Source organism: Ictidomys tridecemlineatus, chromosome 1, assembly GCF_052094955.1.
Source record: "Ictidomys tridecemlineatus isolate mIctTri1 chromosome 1, mIctTri1.hap1, whole genome shotgun sequence".
Taxonomy (NCBI): Eukaryota; Metazoa; Chordata; class Mammalia; order Rodentia; family Sciuridae; genus Ictidomys; species Ictidomys tridecemlineatus.
The window spans coordinates 119,600,151-119,618,520 of NC_135477.1; the positions used below are offsets into that span (position 1 = coordinate 119,600,151).

The window sequence follows — 18,370 nt, forward strand, 5'->3', positions numbered from 1 at the left end:
ACAAAACCCATTTCAGATTTATCTGTGCCTCCCTGATCTTGCACAAGAACCAGAAATGGGCATACAAATCAGAGGAAATCTGGAACAGAAGTGAAAGTTCCCCTAATGAGCCAAGTGCTTTCCAACTGGCTAAAGAACAGAAAAGAGAGAGAAGGAGAACTACTCAGTATCAGAGGGTCCCATGCAGGCTCTGAACAGGCCATCCCTGTTCCAATAAAACCCCATATCAGTCACTATCCAGGAAACAGAGCCTGTTAGCTTACCTACCCATTAGAGAGAACCCAGGCAAGGTAAGAACTGACCCAAGTAGAAGATGACAGGAAAGCTACAATGTTCCATGCTATTCACTACTGATAACAGCAAGCACTTACATTGTGCCAGAGGAAGCACTTTCCACATATATTTTCTCAATTAATTCTTAAGACAGATACAAAAATAGGTATTCCTGTTCTCTAAATCATGAAATTAAGGCTCAGAGAAAATAAGCCTTACAATCTGAGAGTTAGAAAGTAGTTAGCAAAAAATGAACCTTGACGTGATTCTGCAATCTGCATTTGGGGTAAAATTGGGAGTTCACAACCCACTTCAATCTAATGTATGAAATATGATATGTCAAGAGCTTTGTAATGTTGTGAACAACCAATAAATATAAATATATATATATATATATATATATATAAAACAAAAAAAAATGAACCCAAGTGAGTTAGGCTCCAAAGTGTTTTTAAACCAGGCTGACATATATTCATTCTTTTTCTTTTTTTTTTTTTTGAGAGAATTTTTAATATTTATTTTTTAGTTTTCGCCGGACACAACATCTTTGTTTGTATGTGGTGCTGAGGATCGAACCCGGGCCGCACGCATGCATCCCCAGCCCCATTCTTTTTCTTTAGAGATGTATTCAAGGTTTGCTTGAGTCACCAGATAAGATCCACTTGTACATATGGCCCCAATTTTTTTTTTTACAAAAAAAAACACAGTTATTTGGCCTGAGTATTATTTCTTTGTTTCTAATGTTTTAAAACACATCAAATTCCCTGAGGTAAGAGCAAAAAGAAAGACACTTCAGAGTGGTAGAGCACTTACCTAGCACACATGAGGCACTGGGTTCAATCCCCAACACCACATAAAAATAAACAAATAAATAAAGGTATCGTGTCTATCTACAACTAAAAAATTAAAAAAAAAAAAAGAAAAGAAAGACACTTCAACATAAGTTGGCATCTTGAATATAGGAAAGCAGGCTGCCCTCCCTACCCTGGAGATGCCTCCACGGGAGCCCACCCTGCCGAGCCCACCCTGCCACTTCATTACTAGGGATTGAACCCAGAGGTGTTATAACACTGACCTACATCTCCAGCCCTAATTTTTTTTTTTAAGACAAAGACTCATTAAATTGCCCAGGCTAGCCTCAAACATTGTTGCAATCCTCCTATTTCAACCCTGTCAAGTAGCTGGGATTACAAATTTGCACCACTGCATCCAGCATTCCCCTAGTGATTTCTAGCTGCAAAAGCATCTTGCTTCTTTACATCACTTTAAACAATTCTAACAACTTTTACAACCATCTCCTGTGAGCCCCCTATCTTGTATCTAACAATAAAGTCTCACTAATATGGGTGCCCTTCACTTCTTAGTAACTTAGTTTTGACATCGGTTAAAAAAATAATAATCCAGGCTGGGGATGCGGCTCATGCAGTAGTGCGCTCACCTGGCATGCATGCGGCCCAGCACCACATACAAACAAAGATGTTGTGTCCCCCAAAAACTAAAAAATAAATATTAAAATTCTCTCTCTCTCTCTCTTTAAAAAAATAATAATAATCCATCAAATGCAAAACTGAGGCAGTGAACAAATTATAAGGGTATTCTCCTGACTTTTCACTAAAAAAATTATAAACAGCCATTCTTTGATGCAGAACCACAACCAGTTCTAATGTTTGGAAGGAATAAAGACTTCCATGATTATCTCTTCCAGCCACAAAGCACCTTGTAGCAGCTGGGCCCGAGGATGGAGACTTCACTTATTAATACAGTCATAACCAACTCCCCATGAGTATGAGACTGGGAAGGTAGTAAGCATGAAATCAACCTTAAATACCTTGCTGAAAAGCTGCCCCTAAAGCTTCCAATACCTACTACCCACTGGACTTGAAGCATGACCAATCAATACTGTCAGTATTGATTGTCCTACTTTGTTACTTCTATTGGACTAAAGCCTGCTCATTTTCTAGGATTTAGTCAGACAGCTGCTGCCGTCTTGGGAGCCTCACAGAAATTAGAAACATTTAAGCATGAGACTATCCCCAAAGTTTAAAAGAAAAAAAAAATCTGTTTAAAAGTTCACTGGAGGGAGAGATTCCAACATGGCGGCGGGCGCGAAGAGATCAAGTCTCTGACCTCTTCAGCTGTGCATGCATAGGGAGTCGTAAACAGCCTAAATCTATTTGCTCAGGATCACTAGGCAATGCTGAGCTGATGTGGATCTGGGGTGAACAGTCTGGGCCTCTCAGAACACACACCGAGCCCGGATCGACTGAATTCAAGCTCTCGTTCGCCTGCTTCCCTCAGACAAACAGCTGCGACTCAGCCCTAATCCATCCGGCTGAAACAACTGGTAAGCACTTCTGATCCTACGGAGGTAATGCCAACTGAGCCTTCATAGGTAGCGGCCACAGGTTTGAAACGAGGCTTGGGAGAGACAGTAAGGACCCACCCGTTGCATTGGTCACCCGGCAAAGGGAAATGAACTGTCGCCATTTGCAAGAGATACCACCATGGCAGAGAACTGACGTCATCAGACTGCAGCGGAGGAGATAACTTCATTGAATCCTGCGGCTACAGGTGTGTAATCCCCTAGCCTTCCCTCTCCACACATCGGGGAAACCTTAAGGGCCCCTCCCAGCTCTCCTGTGAGCCCGGTAGCCAGACCGAGGGAATTAGAGGTGGCGCGGGACCCGCGGCACGGAACTACCGCTCCCACCAGTGCTGACAGCTGAGGTCTCTTGCACCAGCTACCGGGGGTGTGGCTACCGGAGGGGCAGTAAAATTTGCTGAGGATTCTCAGACCCAAGCTCTACAAACTTAGGGTCTGAGGGAATGGCAAACTGGAAGAGTGTGCCCAGTCATTCATGACAACAGGGCTCCCGGGAGCAGCAGATCTGGCGTGTACCCAGTATTGTGGTGAGCGGCACCCGTGAGAGGGGCCTGGCTAGAGGAAAAGTGGGGAAGTGACTAGACACAAGAGGAGGCCCTAGGCACTCAGGATTGGAGACTCGACCAGTCTGGGAGGAGGAGCTGCTGCCCAGTGATTGGTTCCCACGTATTGACAGGAGAAACTTGGCCTGGTGGGCACAGCATCACCTACTGGAAGAGAAGTTAATCAAACTCTAAGACTGCATTTATTAGTTTTTTTTGTTTTTTTTTTTCTTTTTTCTTTTCTCTTTTTTTTTCTTTTTTCTTTTCTCTTTTTTTATTTTGATTTGGTTTTTTCTTTCATTTTCATTTTTCTTTCTTGTTTTTTAAATTTTTTTTTACAATTTTTTTTAAATTTTTTTCTTCCAATTTTAATTTTAATTTTTTTTATATTTTTTTTAGAAAAATTTTTTTTTCTTTTTTTATTTCCTATTTTTTTCTTCTTTTGTCTTTTCATTTCTTTTCAATTATCTTATCCCCCCTTCCTTGAATTCTACCTGCTTACTCTCATTCTCTTTAGTGACTTCTTCCCTTCCCTTCTAATACCTTTCCTCCCAAGCATCAAATAAATTTATAGGAGTAAACAGTAACTCAGGAGTCAAACAGAACAAGAAGTAACATGAGCAGCTTCAAAAAGCAAGGAAGAAAAGGAGTACAAACAATGCAGGACAGCCTAAATATTCAGGAGGACCTAGAGTCATCAGAAAAATGGTCATATAAAGAACTCATGGAACACTTTAGACAGATGGAATGGAACCTTAAAGAGGATACGAGACAGCAAATTCAAGCAGCGAAAGAACACATTGAGAATGAATTACATAAACAGATAAAAGAAGAAGTTAAGCATCTTTATCAGGAGATAGAGATTATAAAAAATAATCAAACAATAATTCTAGAAATGAAGGAAATGATAAACCAAATTAAAAACTCAATTGAGAGTATCACTAACAGAGTGGATCAAGTAGAAGCCAGAACATCAGATAATGAAGACAAAATATATCATCTTGAAAAGAGTCTAGCCAACTCAGAAAGGCTGGTAAAAAATCACGAGAAAAACATCCAAGAGTTATGGGATAACATAAAAAAACCAAACTTACGAGTCATCGGGATAGAAGAAGGTACAGAGATTCAAACCAAGGGAATGAGAAACCTGCTGAATGAAATAATTACAGAAAACTTTCCAGAAATAAAAAAGGAAACAGATATACAAATTGAAGACGCATACAGGACACCGAGCTCACAAAATCACAGTAGACCAACGCCAAGACACATTGTTATGAAGATATCCAATATACAGAACAAAGAGAAAATATTAAAAGCTACAAGAGAAAGGAGACAGATTACATTCAGGGGTAAACCAATAAGGTTAACAACGGATTTTTCATCACAGACACTGAAAGCAAGAAGGTCATGGAACAATGTATTTCGAACACTGAAAGACAATGGATGCCAACCAAGAATTCTGTATCCAGCAAAATTAAGCTTCAGGTATGACAACAAAATAAAAATCTTTCACGATAAACAAAAGTTAAAAGAATTTGCAGCCAGAAAACCAGCATTGCAAAGCATTTTGAGCAAAACACTACACGAGGAAGAAATGAAAAACAATAACCAAAACCATCAGAGGGAAGTGCCTCGGTAAAGACAGAGGGCGAGGGGAAAGATAATCATGGAGAAACAAACTAAATTTTTTTAAAAAAGGATAAATAATCAAACACAGATGGAAGTACAAACCATATATCAATAGTAACTCTGAATGTTAATGGCTTAAACTCTCCAATAAAGCGACATAGGCTGGTATCATGAATTAAAAAAACAAATCCAACAATATGCTGCCTCCAGGAGACACATCTGATTGGAAAAGACATACACAGGCTGAAGGTGAAAGGATGGGAAAAAATATACCACGCACACGGTCCTCATAAGCAAGCAGGGGTGGCCATCCTCATATCGAATAAAATCGACTTCAAGACTAAGTTAATCAAAAGGGATAAAGAAGGACATTATATACTGTTAAAAGGAACCATTCACCAACAAGACATAACAATTATCAATATTTATGCACCAAATAATGGCGCTGCGACATTCATAAAACAAATTCTCCTCAAGTTCAAGAATCAAATAGACCACAACACAATAATTATGGGTGACTTCAACACACCTCTCTCACCATTGGACAGATCCTCCAAACAAAAGTTGAATAAGGAAACTATAGAACTCAATACCACAATCAATAACCTAGACTTAACTGACATATATAGAATATATCAACCATCATCAAATGGATATACTTTTTTCTCATCAGCTCATGGATCCTTCTCAAAAATAGACCATATATTATGCCACAGGGCAACCCTCAGTAAATATAAAGGGGTGGAGATAATACCATGCATTTGATCTGATCATAATGGAATGAAACTGGAAATCAATGATAAAAGAAGGAAGGAAAAATCCTACATCACATGGAAAATGAACAATATGTTACTGAATGATCAATGGGTTACAGAAGACATAAAGGAGGAAATCAAAAAATTCTTAGAGATAAATGAAAATACAGACACATCATATCGGAATCTATAGGACACGATGAAAGCAGTTTTAAGAGGAAAATTCATCGCCTGGTGGTCATTCCTCAAAAAAAGAAAAAAACAACAAATAAATGAGCTCACACTTCATCTCAAAGCCCTAGAAAAGGAAGAGCAAAACAACAGCAAATGTAGCAGAAGGCAAGAAATAATTCAAATCAGAGCGGAAATCAATGAAATTGAAACAAAAGAAACTATTGAAAAAATTAACAAAACTAAAAGTTGGTTCTTCGAAAAAATAAATAAGATCGACAGACCTTTAGCCATGCTAACGAAGAGAAGGAGAGAGAGAACTCAAATTCTAACATACGGGATGAAAAAGACAATATCACAACAGATGCTACAGAAATACAGAAGACAATTAGAAATTATTTTGAAAACCTATATTCCAATAAAATAGAAGATAGTGAAGACATCGATAAAGTTCTTAAGTCTTATGATTTGCCCAGACTGAGTCAGGAGGATACACACAATTTGAACAGACCAATATCAATGGATGAAATTGAAGAAGCCATCAAAAGACTATCAACCAAGAAAAGCCCAGGACCGGATGGGTATACAGCAGAGTTTTACAAAACCTTTAAAGAAGAATTAATACCAATACTTTTCAACTTATTTCAGGAAATAGAAAAAGAGGGAGCTCTTCCAAATCCATTCTATGAGGCCAACATCACCCTGATTCCAAAACCAGACAAAGACACCTCCAAGAAAGAAAACTACAGACCAATATCTCTAATGAACCTAGATGCAAAAATCCTCAATAAAATTCTGGTGAATCGGATACAAAAACACATCAAAAAAATTGTGCACCATGATCAAGTAGGATTCATCCCTGGGATGCAAGGATGGTTCAATATACGGAAATCAATAAATGTTATTCACCATATCAATAGACTTAAAGATAAGAACCATATGATCATCTCGATAGACCCAGAAAAAGCATTCGACAAAGTACAGCATCCCTTTATGTTCAAAACATTAGAAAAACTAGGGATAACAGGAACTTACCTCAACATTGTAAAAGCTATCTATGCTAAGCCTCAGGCTAGCATCATTCTGAATGGACAAAAGTTAAAGGCATTCCCTCTAAAATCTGGAACAAGACAGGGATGCCCTCTATCACCACTTCTATTCAATATAGTTCTCGAAACACTGGCCAGAGCAATTAGACAGACGAAAGAAATTAAAGGCATAAAAATAGGAAAAGAAGAACTTAAATTATCACTATTTGCAGATGACAAATGATTCTATACCTAGAAGACCCAAAAGGGTCTACAAAGAAACTACTAGAACTAATAAATGAATTCAGCAAAGTGGCAGGATATAAAATCAACATGCATAAATCAAAGGCATTTCTGTATATCAGCGACAAAACTTCTGAAACGGAAATGAGGAAAAACACTCCATTCACAATATCCTCAAAAAAAATAAAATACTTGGGAATCAACCTAACAAAAGAGGTGCAAGATTTATACAATGAAAACTACAAACCCTAAAAAGAGAAGTAGAAGAAGATCTTAGAAGATGGAAAAATATACCCTGTTCATGGATAGGCAGAACTAACATTATCAAAATGGCGATATTACCAAAAGTTCTCTATAGGTTTAATGCAATGCCAATCAAAATCCCAACGGCATTTCTTGTAGAAATAGATAAAGCAATCATGAAATTCATATGGAAAAATAAAAGACCCAGAATAGCAAAAGCAATTCTAAGCAGGAAGTGTGAATCAGGCGGTATAGCGATACCAGATTTCAAACTATATTACAGAGCAATAGTGACAAAAACAGCATGGTACTGGTACCAAAAAAGGCGGGTGGACCAATGGTATACAATAGAGGACACAGAGACTAATCCACAAAGTTACAACTATCTTATATTTGATAAAGGGGCTAAAAGCATGCAATGCAGGAAGGATAGCATCTTCAACAAATGGTGTTGGGAAAACAGGAAATCCATATGCAACAATATGAAACTGAATCCCTTTCTCTCGTCATGCACAAAAGTTAACTCAAAATGGATCAAGGAGCTTGATATCAAATCAGCGACTCTGCGTCTGATAGAAGAAAAAATTGGCTCCGATCTACATATTGTGGGGTCGGGCTCCAAATTCCTTAATAGGACACTCATAGCACAAGAGTTAACAACAAGAATCAACAAATGGGACTTACTTAAACTTAAAAGTTTTTTCTCAGCAAGAGAAACAATAAGAGAGGTAAATAGGGAGCCTACATCCTGGGAACAAATTTTTACTCCTCACACTTCAGATAGAGCCCTAATATCCAGAGTATACAAAGAACTCAAAAAATTAGACAATAAGATAATAAATAACCCAATCAACAAATGGGCCAAGGACCTGAACAGACTCTTCTCAGAGGAGGATATACAATCCATCAACACGTACATGAAAAAATGCTCACCATCTCTAGCAGTCAGAGAAATGCAAATCAAAACCACCCTAAGATACCATCTCACTCCAGTAAGATTGGCAGCCACTATGAAGTCAAACAACAACAAGTGTTGGCGAGGATGTGGAGAAAAGGGTACTCTTGTACATTGCTGGTGGGACTGCAAATTGGTGCGGCCAATTGGAAAGCAGTTTGGAGATTCCTGGGAAAGCTGGGAATGGAACCACCATTTGACCCTGCTATTGCCCTTCTCGGACTATTCCCTGAAGACCTTAAAAGAGCATGCTACAGGGATGCTGCCACATCGATGTTCATAGCAGCACAATTCACAATAGCTAGACTGTGGAACCAACCCAGATGCCCTTCAATAGATGAATGGATTAAAAAAATGTGGCATCTATACACAATGGAGTACTATGCAGCAATAAAAAATGACAATATCATAGAATTTGCAGGGAAATGGATGGCACTAGAGCAGATTATCCTTAGTGAAGCTAGTCAATCCCTAAAAAACAAATACCAAATGTCTTCTTTGATATAATGAGAGCAACTATGAACAGAGCAGGGAGGAAGAGCAGGAAGAAAAGATTAACATTAAACAGAGACATGAGATGGGAGGGAAAGGGAGAGAAAAGGGAAATTGCATGGAAATGAAGGGAGACCCTCATTGCTATACAAAATTACATATAAGAGGTTGTGAGGGGAATGGGAAAATAAACAAGGAGAGAAATGAATTACAGTAGATGGGGTAGAGAGAGAGGATGGGAGGGGAGGGGAGGGGGGATAGTAGGGGATAGGAATGGTAGCAGAATACAACAATTACTAATTGGGCATTATGTAAAATTGTGGCTGTGTAACCGACGTGATTCTGCAATCTGCATTTGGGATAAAATTGGGAGTTCATAACCCACTTCAATCTAATGTATGAAATATGATATGTCAAGAGCTTTGTAATGTTGTGAACAACCAATAAAAAATATATATACATAAAAAAAAAAGTTCACTGGAGGCCAGGTCATAGCACAAGCCTGAAATCCCAGAGGCTTGGGAGGCTGAGGCAGGAGGATCGCAAGTTCAAAGATAGCCTAAGCAACTTAGCAAGGCCCTAAGATATTCAGTAAAACCCGGTCTCTAAATAAAATATTTTTAAAAAGGCTTGGGATGTGGCTCAGTACCCCCACCTCCAAAATAAAAAACTTAAAAGTTCACTGGAAAGCCAGATACAATGTTCCATGCCTGTAATCCCAGAAATTCAGAAGGCTGAGACAGGAGGATAGCAGGTTCAAGGCAACCTCAGCAGCCTAGTGAGACACTTATTTCAAAATAAAAAGGGGGCTTGGAAGGGAAGGGAAGAGGCATGGGGTTAGAAATGATGGTGCAATGTGAAGCACATTATTATCCAAAGTACATGTATGAAGACACAAATTGGTGTGAATATACTTTGTATACAACCAGAGATATGAAAAGTTGTGCTCTATATGTATAATAAGAAATGTAATGCATTTTGCCGTCATATATAAATTTAAAAATTAATTAAAAAAAGAAAAATTTAGAATACTAAAAAAATAAAAAATAAAATAAAAAGGGCTGAGGATTTAACTCAATGGTAGAGCACCCCTGAGTTCAAACCCCAGGACCACAAAAAAAAAAAAAAAATCCACTGGCATCAGTCTTCCTTACCAGAATTTTTTTGTATGCATCTCAGATTCTTCTTCCAGTTTCTATCATTACTTCCCCTCACAAGACAGAAGGGGCAAATTATTTGTGGAGAGAAAAGTGTCTATATGTAGAGATCAGTTCAGTGAATGCTGATAGTCCTCTGCCTGTAATGATAATAAGTGGTAATTAAAAGGCATAATCAAGAAACTGGGGTTGTGGCTCAAGTGATAGAGTGCTTGTGGCTCAAGTGGTAGAGTGCTTGTGGCTCAAGTGGTAGAGTACTTGTCTAGCACATGTGAAGCACTGGGTTCGATCCTCAGCACCACATTAAAAAAAATAAGGATATTTTTAAAAAGGCATAATCAAGAACTTCTCAGTCACAACAGGGCCATCAAGCAGCCTCAGAAACATACCCCTCCTTGGGCCTGGGTTTTGGCTCAGTGGTAGAGCACTTGCCTAGCATACACGAGGCACTGGGTTCAATCCCCAGCACCACAGGGAAAAAAAAAAAAAAAGTACAGTACCCCTCAGTTCAACTGAGGGCAATTCCAGCCTCTTTGAAGAGTAAAAATCATCTCTCCCCACTCCACTCTCTTCATTTCTTCTCTGACTCCTTTCACAGCATTAGTGTTTAAAGAATAACTCCAGAAAGAGAAAACTTCTATTTTTAATTATTAGGAACATCTATATGCAAAGCATAAGTGTCACTCTTAATAATACACATAATACACAATAATACACATACAAATAATCACAAACATCCAAAAGCTAAGTTTACCAGACCTTTTTGGTTTTACCCTGTAGAAAACGTACTCAGTGATTACAAACAACTCAGCAAGTTGGAAAATGGAACAAGCAGGGGAAGGCACTCTAAAGGCAAGCAGCTTAATCCTTTCCATGACAACCCTTAGCTACACTAGCCATCTAACAAAAAGGCCCAGACAGCAAAGGGTGACAAAGGCACTAGCCCCAAGGTATCTCCACTCTTGAAAACACAGTCATCTCTTCAACATCAGGGATTCTCTTTTGAATTAGTATCTCCCAACATCTTCCACAGGGTCTGGCACCTACTAGGGCCTCAAGAAAAGTGAGTGAGCTAGGGGTAGTGGCGCATACCTGTAATCCAGCAGTTTGGAAGGCTGAGGCAAGAGAATCACAGGTTCAAAGCCAGCTTCTAGTGAAATTTTGTCTCAAAAAATAAAAAAGGGAATGTAACTCAGTGGTTAAGTGCCTGTGTGTTCAATCCCTGGTACCAAAAAAAAAAAAAAAAAAAAAGAAAAAGAAAACTGAGCAAAGTGGTCAAATATCCTGCTAATGATGCAATTTCACAGGGTGGAAATATAGGGGCACTCATGGAGTGGTACACCATGCAATGGAAAAAAAACTTTGGAGCCATAGCTAGGTTTAAATTCTGACTGCCAGCAAGTTTTTGTTGTTGTAGTTGAGCACAATATCTTTATTTTATTTATTTATTTTTATGTGACGATTGAACCCAGGGCCTCGCACATACTGTTGAGCCACAACCCCAGCCCTGCAGCAAGCTTTTTAACATTGACAAATCTCTTAATCTCACTAAATCTGTTTCTTCATCTATAAAATGAGGAATAATACCAACTATCATATAAGGTAGGTAAAAAGTATACATAACATTCCTCTGCTTTCACTAGTTTGTTATTTGAAGCACTGAAAAAGCTTACAATGAGGGCTGGGGATGTGGCTCAAGCCGTGGCGCACTCGCCTGGTGTGCGTGCGGACCGGGTTCGATCCTCAGCACCACATACAAATAAAGATGTTGTGTCTGCCGAAAACTGAAAAATAAATTAAAAAAAAAAAAAGCTTTCAATGAGAGTTATTTCTAGGTGAAAAAAAGGCCTTGATGATTATGTTAGAAAAATGATATAGGATATCATAATGAAGATAGTAAAAATTGATTCTTGGTAGAAAAAAATATTAGATATTATAATAGTGTATGGCCATCAAAAGGGCCACAATACACAAACAGATACTCAGCATATCTTTGGTAGTAAAATTTCATGGAGGGATAGGCAATTGTGGGGGGGGGGAGGTCTGAAAAAATGATAATGAGCAAAAGCTTAAGAAACACTTGATTAGGGGCTGGGGTTATTAGTGATACAGCATTTGCCCTAGGATGTGTGAAGCACTGGGTTCAATCCTCAGCACCACATACAAATAAATAAATAAAGGCATTATGTCCATTTACAACTAAAAAATTGAAAAAGGAAACACTTGCTTAGATGAGCTCAAAAGGATTGATCCAATAGTGCATAGTGATCAAGTTCATTAATTTGTATAATGGTCATGGATACGATGACCAATATGTCTGTTTTCCCTGGACTTCCCTGGTACAGGCACAGAAAGTCTCACATCTGGGCAATCCCTCTATCCTGGAATTGTTCACCTTTCCCATGGAAAATATCAATGAAGGCATTCCCATTTCACAAATGAGACCACCAAGAAACCTGGTGGATGTCATGAAGGACTCAAAGCACTTCAGCAGCATTCCTGAGATAAGACTGGTATTTTCCAATTGCCCAGATATATGCACAGAGCTCTTTCCCCCTGAACCCCAAGGTTTTGGAATAGAATGTTACTTGTCCATTGTCTACGCCACTTCCTTTTTATCACCAAGTCCAAGAGCAATATTAGGAGAATAAGGACAGACACAGCCAGTCAACCAGCAGGATCACATCCTTGTCTATGAGCTTCTTGGTGGAACCTGAAGGAACTACAAGACTGGGCTGAACGATGTTCTGTTGCTGCTGGATTCTCCCTATAACCAGGATAGAAAACTGCATAAATGAGAACCCAGTTATAAATCTCCTCACAAGCCAGGAATACTCCATGAGGTCTCCACATGCATCTAAACAGATAGAATCTTTGATAAGGTTTTTGTCCCAAACTCAGTTATTTTTGGTGCTAGAAATCAGGGGTTACCCAAAGCCTCACTTGAATGAGACTATTTGCCTCTTTCCCTACATAGTACTGAAACTCCTGGTAAAAGTAAATGAAGAAAAGGGTAGGACATCCTCTGTTTCAACCACATATAATTAAAATATGATGCTCTCTGCTGTAGAAGACTAAGGCTTGCAGCTTTTTTTTTATATTTTTTAGTTGTTGATGGACCTTTATTTATTTTTTATTTTTTAAATTTTTTTTTGAGAGAGAAAGAATTTTTTAATATTTATTTTTCAGTTTTCGGCAGACCCAACATCTTTGTTTGCATGTGGTGCTGAGGATCGAACCCGGGCCGCACGCACGCCAGGCAAGCGCGCTACCGCTTGACCACATCCCCAGTCCCTAAGGCTTGCAGCTTAATGCCAACTCAGAGAAGGATAAAGTATTCATCCTTGCTTAGAAAAGATTAGCTCCACAAGGACAGGTCTCCAAATTGACACCAAATCCAGGAGTTAGAGATGCCTGTGCTACAGAGCATGATCTGGGCACAGTAGAGGCCCCAGAGAAAAATTCTCAGGAATACATGACCAAAGAGCTAGCATTGTAAGAATGTTCCGGATTAGCTCTCCAAAAAAAAAAAAAAGGCTTACTCCACAAGAGACTGGCAGATAGCCTCTGCAGCACAACTTCACTTAGAAAAAGACAGAAAATGAAGAAAAAGGCAAGAGGCAGGATAAGCAAGTCAGAGTATTAATTTATAAACATGCAAAAGAGAATCCACCTATTTGAGAAAAGGTATAACAACTTCCCTTTAGAGACTGTCATATTCTTCTGAACTAATAGCAACTCCTTATTCTTTGAGAAGGAAACAAACATTTATTGCATTCCTGTGTCCCAAGAGTTTTCATATGTAATGCCCCATTTAACTGTCTTTTTTAGTATTCCCATTTTATGCAGTAGAAAACTGCTGCTAAGGGGTGAAGTAACTTGCTCAAGGTCTTATGGCTACTAAGCGGTAGACTCAGAACTAAAACCCATGTTCACCACACTCCAGAAATCTGTTATGTCCACTTCTTAAAAAAAAAAAAAAAAAAGGTTAATTCATCTGAAGACAAGTCAGGTGACAAGATTGCTTAACCATGTCATTTGGAAATGTAAAGCAAAAAATATCTCTGAAAACAATTCCAGAGGTGAGCTACTACTTCGGAAAATGGCCCTATCTCTTAGGTGATGCCTCCTCTAACACTCACAACCCACATCCCTCTAAAGGAGAACAACATTGGAGGATTAAGTTCTGGTGTATTTGTTATCATAAAATCCATTGTTACTTTTCAGCTTTACTCAGTCTTTTTACCTGCTGATGAAACACACCAGTACTCAAAGTTGACACCAGAAGAGAAGTAAGTTAACAATTGGCCTTCAGAAAACAGCAGGAAAGAGGTAGAAAACATATCAAAGTACCAAGCAATTTTTCATTCATGGTTTGCCATATGTCTAACACATTCCCCATTCCCATCATCTGTAAAATGGGGACAGTCTTTTTTATTGCCAATTTCATCGGTATATGTATTAATTAGCAAATTAAATTCACTAAATATTTGAAAAAAAGTTAAGATAAATCTGGTGTGGCAAAAATATCTTTAAAAATCCAAAGCAAGGGTTTGGGGTTGTGGCTCAGTGGTAGAGTGCTCACCTAGCATGTTCAATTCTCAGCACCACATATAAGTAAATAAATAAAAAAAAGTCCATCAACAACTTTTAAAAAAATCCTTTTTAAAATTTTTTTTTTAAAAAGGTCCAAAGATGAGTAGCCTGTAATCTCATCTACTTGGGATGCTGAAGCAAAAAGACCACAATTTCAAAGTCAACCTTCACAACTTTAGTAAGCCCGTCTTCAAAAAAAAGTATATGGGACCGTGGTTCTGTGGCAGAATTGCTCTGGATTCCACCCTCTACCCCCTACCAAAAAAAAAAAAAAAAAAAAAAAAACCCAAAGGCCATGTTCTCAAGTGAAACCACAGACCAAGTTCTGACCCATGTTACACAAATATCAATCTTTTTTTTGTATTTTTCAGTTGTTGATGGACCTTTATTTATTTATATGTGATGCTGAGAATCAAACCCAGTGCCTCATACATGCCAGGCAAGCACTCTACCACTGAGCTATAACCCCAGCCCCCAAATATCAATCTTAATATCAGTATACGCTGGCTTCCATTAAACTTATCCAGTCCCCAAGTGCAGATATGTTCCATGGGAAAAGAAAAAAACTGGGGGTTCAGGGAAAGCTAAAAAAGACACACAAAACATCTTTCACACTGTCACAACAAACACTGTTACTATCTGTAAACACAGCAGTTTCTTCTCAGCAAATATGGAGGATTCACTTTCCTCCTGCCTACCTAGTCTCCGTTAATCTAACCTCCTTCCATTACTCAAAGCAGCTGCAGTTCTGCTTTGTTGTATTGAGATGGGAAAGCCAGCTGGACTTCAATCAAAGCCAGGCATTTAAAAACATTAGAAAACTGACCTTACATGAGTCATATATATATGTGTGTGTATATATATATATGTGTATATGTGTGTGACCTTACATGAGTCATGTATGTGTGTATATATATGTATGTGTGTGTGTGTATGTATGTATATATATATATATATATATATATATATATATTTTTTTTTTTTTTTTTTTTTTAAGATATCAGTCTTCCAGCTCTTCCAGTGCAAAGGAAGCCCCTCCTGGCTTCTTGGCCTTCTTTCCTGATGCCTGGCCTTTCCCATCCTGACGCTCATTCCAGCAGCTCATCCTCCTGCCTTTTGAAGCAGAGTTTCTCAAAGCAAGGATTCCAGGACCACCTGAATGAGAACCACCTGAGATGGGGACTACTGATGCCCATGAACCATCTTTTCCAAAGTGCCTTAAGGTAGAATACAGGGATTATGCACAAATTCCCTAAGTGATTTCAAACACCAAAGTCTGTAACCTCTACGTTAAAGACATATCTTCCAACTGCCAGGACCAAGGAAATCACGCAATAGGAGAGTAAAAATACTAAGCTGACAAGGCTCAATTTCACAGGGTGAAGACACACAGAGGACTCTGTCAAAAACCAAAATGTCAATACTTGGAGAGGCCTTGGAGATCAACACCTAATCCACCCTTTCTTTGGGACAGATGAGTAAAACTGAGACCGGGACAAAGAGGATAGGGATCAAATAAACTAAGATGCAGAGCCAAAAGCCAGACTGGGTCTCCCACTGCCTCATCTCCTGGTGTTGTAGGGGGTCACTGGAGACGTTTTCGATGGTAAAGGCAGAGAACGCAGCTAGAATTTCTAAGACCCATTTGGACATTTCGTTTTGGAAACGCTAGCGGGGAATGTGAGGGCCCCCAAACACTATAGGGAAGGAGCCGAGGCCACTGGCGGGAGGAGACCTGGACAGCGTCCTTAGCCCTCCCGCCCAGCTCCAGGGCCGGGCAGCCCTCACCGCCCCTACCTTCGGCTTCCAGCACGGCAGCCGAGGGGCAGACACAAACCCCACAATTCCAGGCGGCCGCAGCGGCAACCAGCTCCCCGTGCGCAAATGCGGCAGCGACCGTCTGAACCCGTGAGCGCGCGGCTATTACGTCGCTCCCAATTTCACCCAATTGTAGCCACCAGGACCGCCGACAGCCGCCTCGCCCCGCTTCCGCAGAATCGCGAGCCCCGCCTCCTCCGTCTTTTGCTAAGGCCCGCCCCCATCGCCTTCCTACGCGGAGTTCCGGGACTTCTTTTTTTTAATGTCCCTCCGCCAGGATGAGAGAAGTCTTAAAGAGAGACCCACAGGCCTGGTTTTGCTTCCAAGATAGAAGTTCGAAATTTTTTGATTTCTTAACAGCCTGATTTCCTCCTAGAAGGAGGATCCTCAGAAAGAAACCGGAGGGGGTGGAAGATAAAAATAAATCAAGCTGTTAAGACTCAGTAACCAAAATCTAATGTCAAGCAATAAATAGTCCTTTGGGAATTCATACAGAATAAGACCACCTGTAAATCACCCGCTTCATATAATTGCGTATTGTGTAAATTTTTGAAAATTGTGTTATTTTAAAAATAAGAGGTCACCTGCAGTTCTAATCCTGCTGTATAATTGTCTTGTATGTGCCAGGTGTTCCACAGACATTTACTTCTCATAATTTCCTAAGATGGAAACTGCCATTCCCTTTTTATAAATGGAGAGACTGCAAGAATTTATAAAGTTATACAGTCAGGAGATGGTAGAACCGGGAATTCAAGCTAGATTTAGGTGCCTCTTAAATCCTATTCTATTTCCACTATACCTCCTGGTAGACCTTCCTCTTGCCTAGACGTGCTAAGCCTGACCAGCGAAATGGAGTACTCTGCTACCTTCACAGCCCAGACACAGTGATTAGTGAATGATTCCTAGTTATTTGTGAGAAGAGAAAAGGATCATCTAAATATCTGCCAAATAATCCAAATGGTAGGTATTCACCAAGAGCCAATGATCAAATATCTCTGGAGTTCCTTTCCCTTCTCCATATATTGTGTGAGCTTCCAGCTGTCAACTTACCTTCTTGATGTTTACTTTAAGCAGGTGGGAAATTGACTTCACAAACACTGAGCAAACCTACTTTAAGCAGGTGGGAAATTGACTTCACAAACACTGAGCAAACCTTCTTCTTTTTTTTTTTTATTGGTTGTTTAAAACATTACAAAGCTCATGATATATCATCTTTCATACATTTGACTCGATTGGGTTATAAACTCCCATTTTTACCCCAAATACAAATTGCAGAATCACATCGGTTACACATTCACATTTTTACCTAATGGCATATAAGTGACTGTTGTATTCTGCTACCTTTCCTATCCCCTACTATCCCCCCTCCCCTCCCCACCCATCATCCCTCTCTACCTCATCTGCTGTTGTTCAATTCTCTCCCTTGTTCCCCCCCGCCCCCCCCCGCCTTTCCCCTCACATCCTCTTCTATGTAATTTTGTGTAACATTGAGGGTCTCCTACCATTTCCATATGTTTTCCCTTCTCTCTCCCTTTCTCTCCCCCACTCGTCTTTGTTTAATGTTAATCTTTTTCTCATGCTCTTCCTCCCTGTTCTATTCTTAGTTGCTCTCTTTATATCAAAGAAGACATTTGGCATTTGTTTTTTAAGGATTGGCTAGCTTCGCTTAGCATAATCTGCTCTAATGCCATCCATTTCCCTGCAAATTCTATGATTTTGTCATTTTTTATTGCTGCGTAGTACTCCATTTTGTATAGATGTCACTTTTTTTTTATCCATTCATCTATTGAAGGGCATCTAGGTTGGTTCCACAGTCTAGCTATTGTGAATTGTGCCGCTATGATCATTGATGTGGCAGTATCCCTATAGTACGCTCTTTTAAGATCCTCAGGGAATAGTCCGAGGAGGGCGATAGCTGGGTCAAATGTTGGATCCATTCCCAGCTTTCCCAGGTATCTCCACTGAGCAAACCTTAGTGGGGATGGAGAACAAGTCCTGGGAAATAGTTGAGGGGTAGTACCAGTTTATAAGAAAGGTCTAGGGGCTATGGTTGTAGCTCAGTGGTAGGGCACTTGCCTATCATGT

At 39.5% G+C, this 18,370-nt stretch overlaps 1 protein-coding gene across 4 annotated transcripts in view; it reads right to left on the reverse strand.

Moving 5' to 3' along the window:
- Nucleotides 1–16,469, reverse strand: part of Sil1 (SIL1 nucleotide exchange factor) — a 257,779-nt gene extending 241,310 nt beyond the window's left edge. For all 4 annotated transcript variants that reach the window (XM_005327263.5, XM_078045997.1, XM_078045999.1 and 1 more), the window contains exon 1: nucleotides 16,265–16,469. The gene's annotated coding sequence lies outside the window, so the exon portion shown is untranslated. The remainder of the gene's footprint in view (nucleotides 1–16,264) is intronic.
- Nucleotides 16,470–18,370: the final 1,901 nt, after the last annotated feature.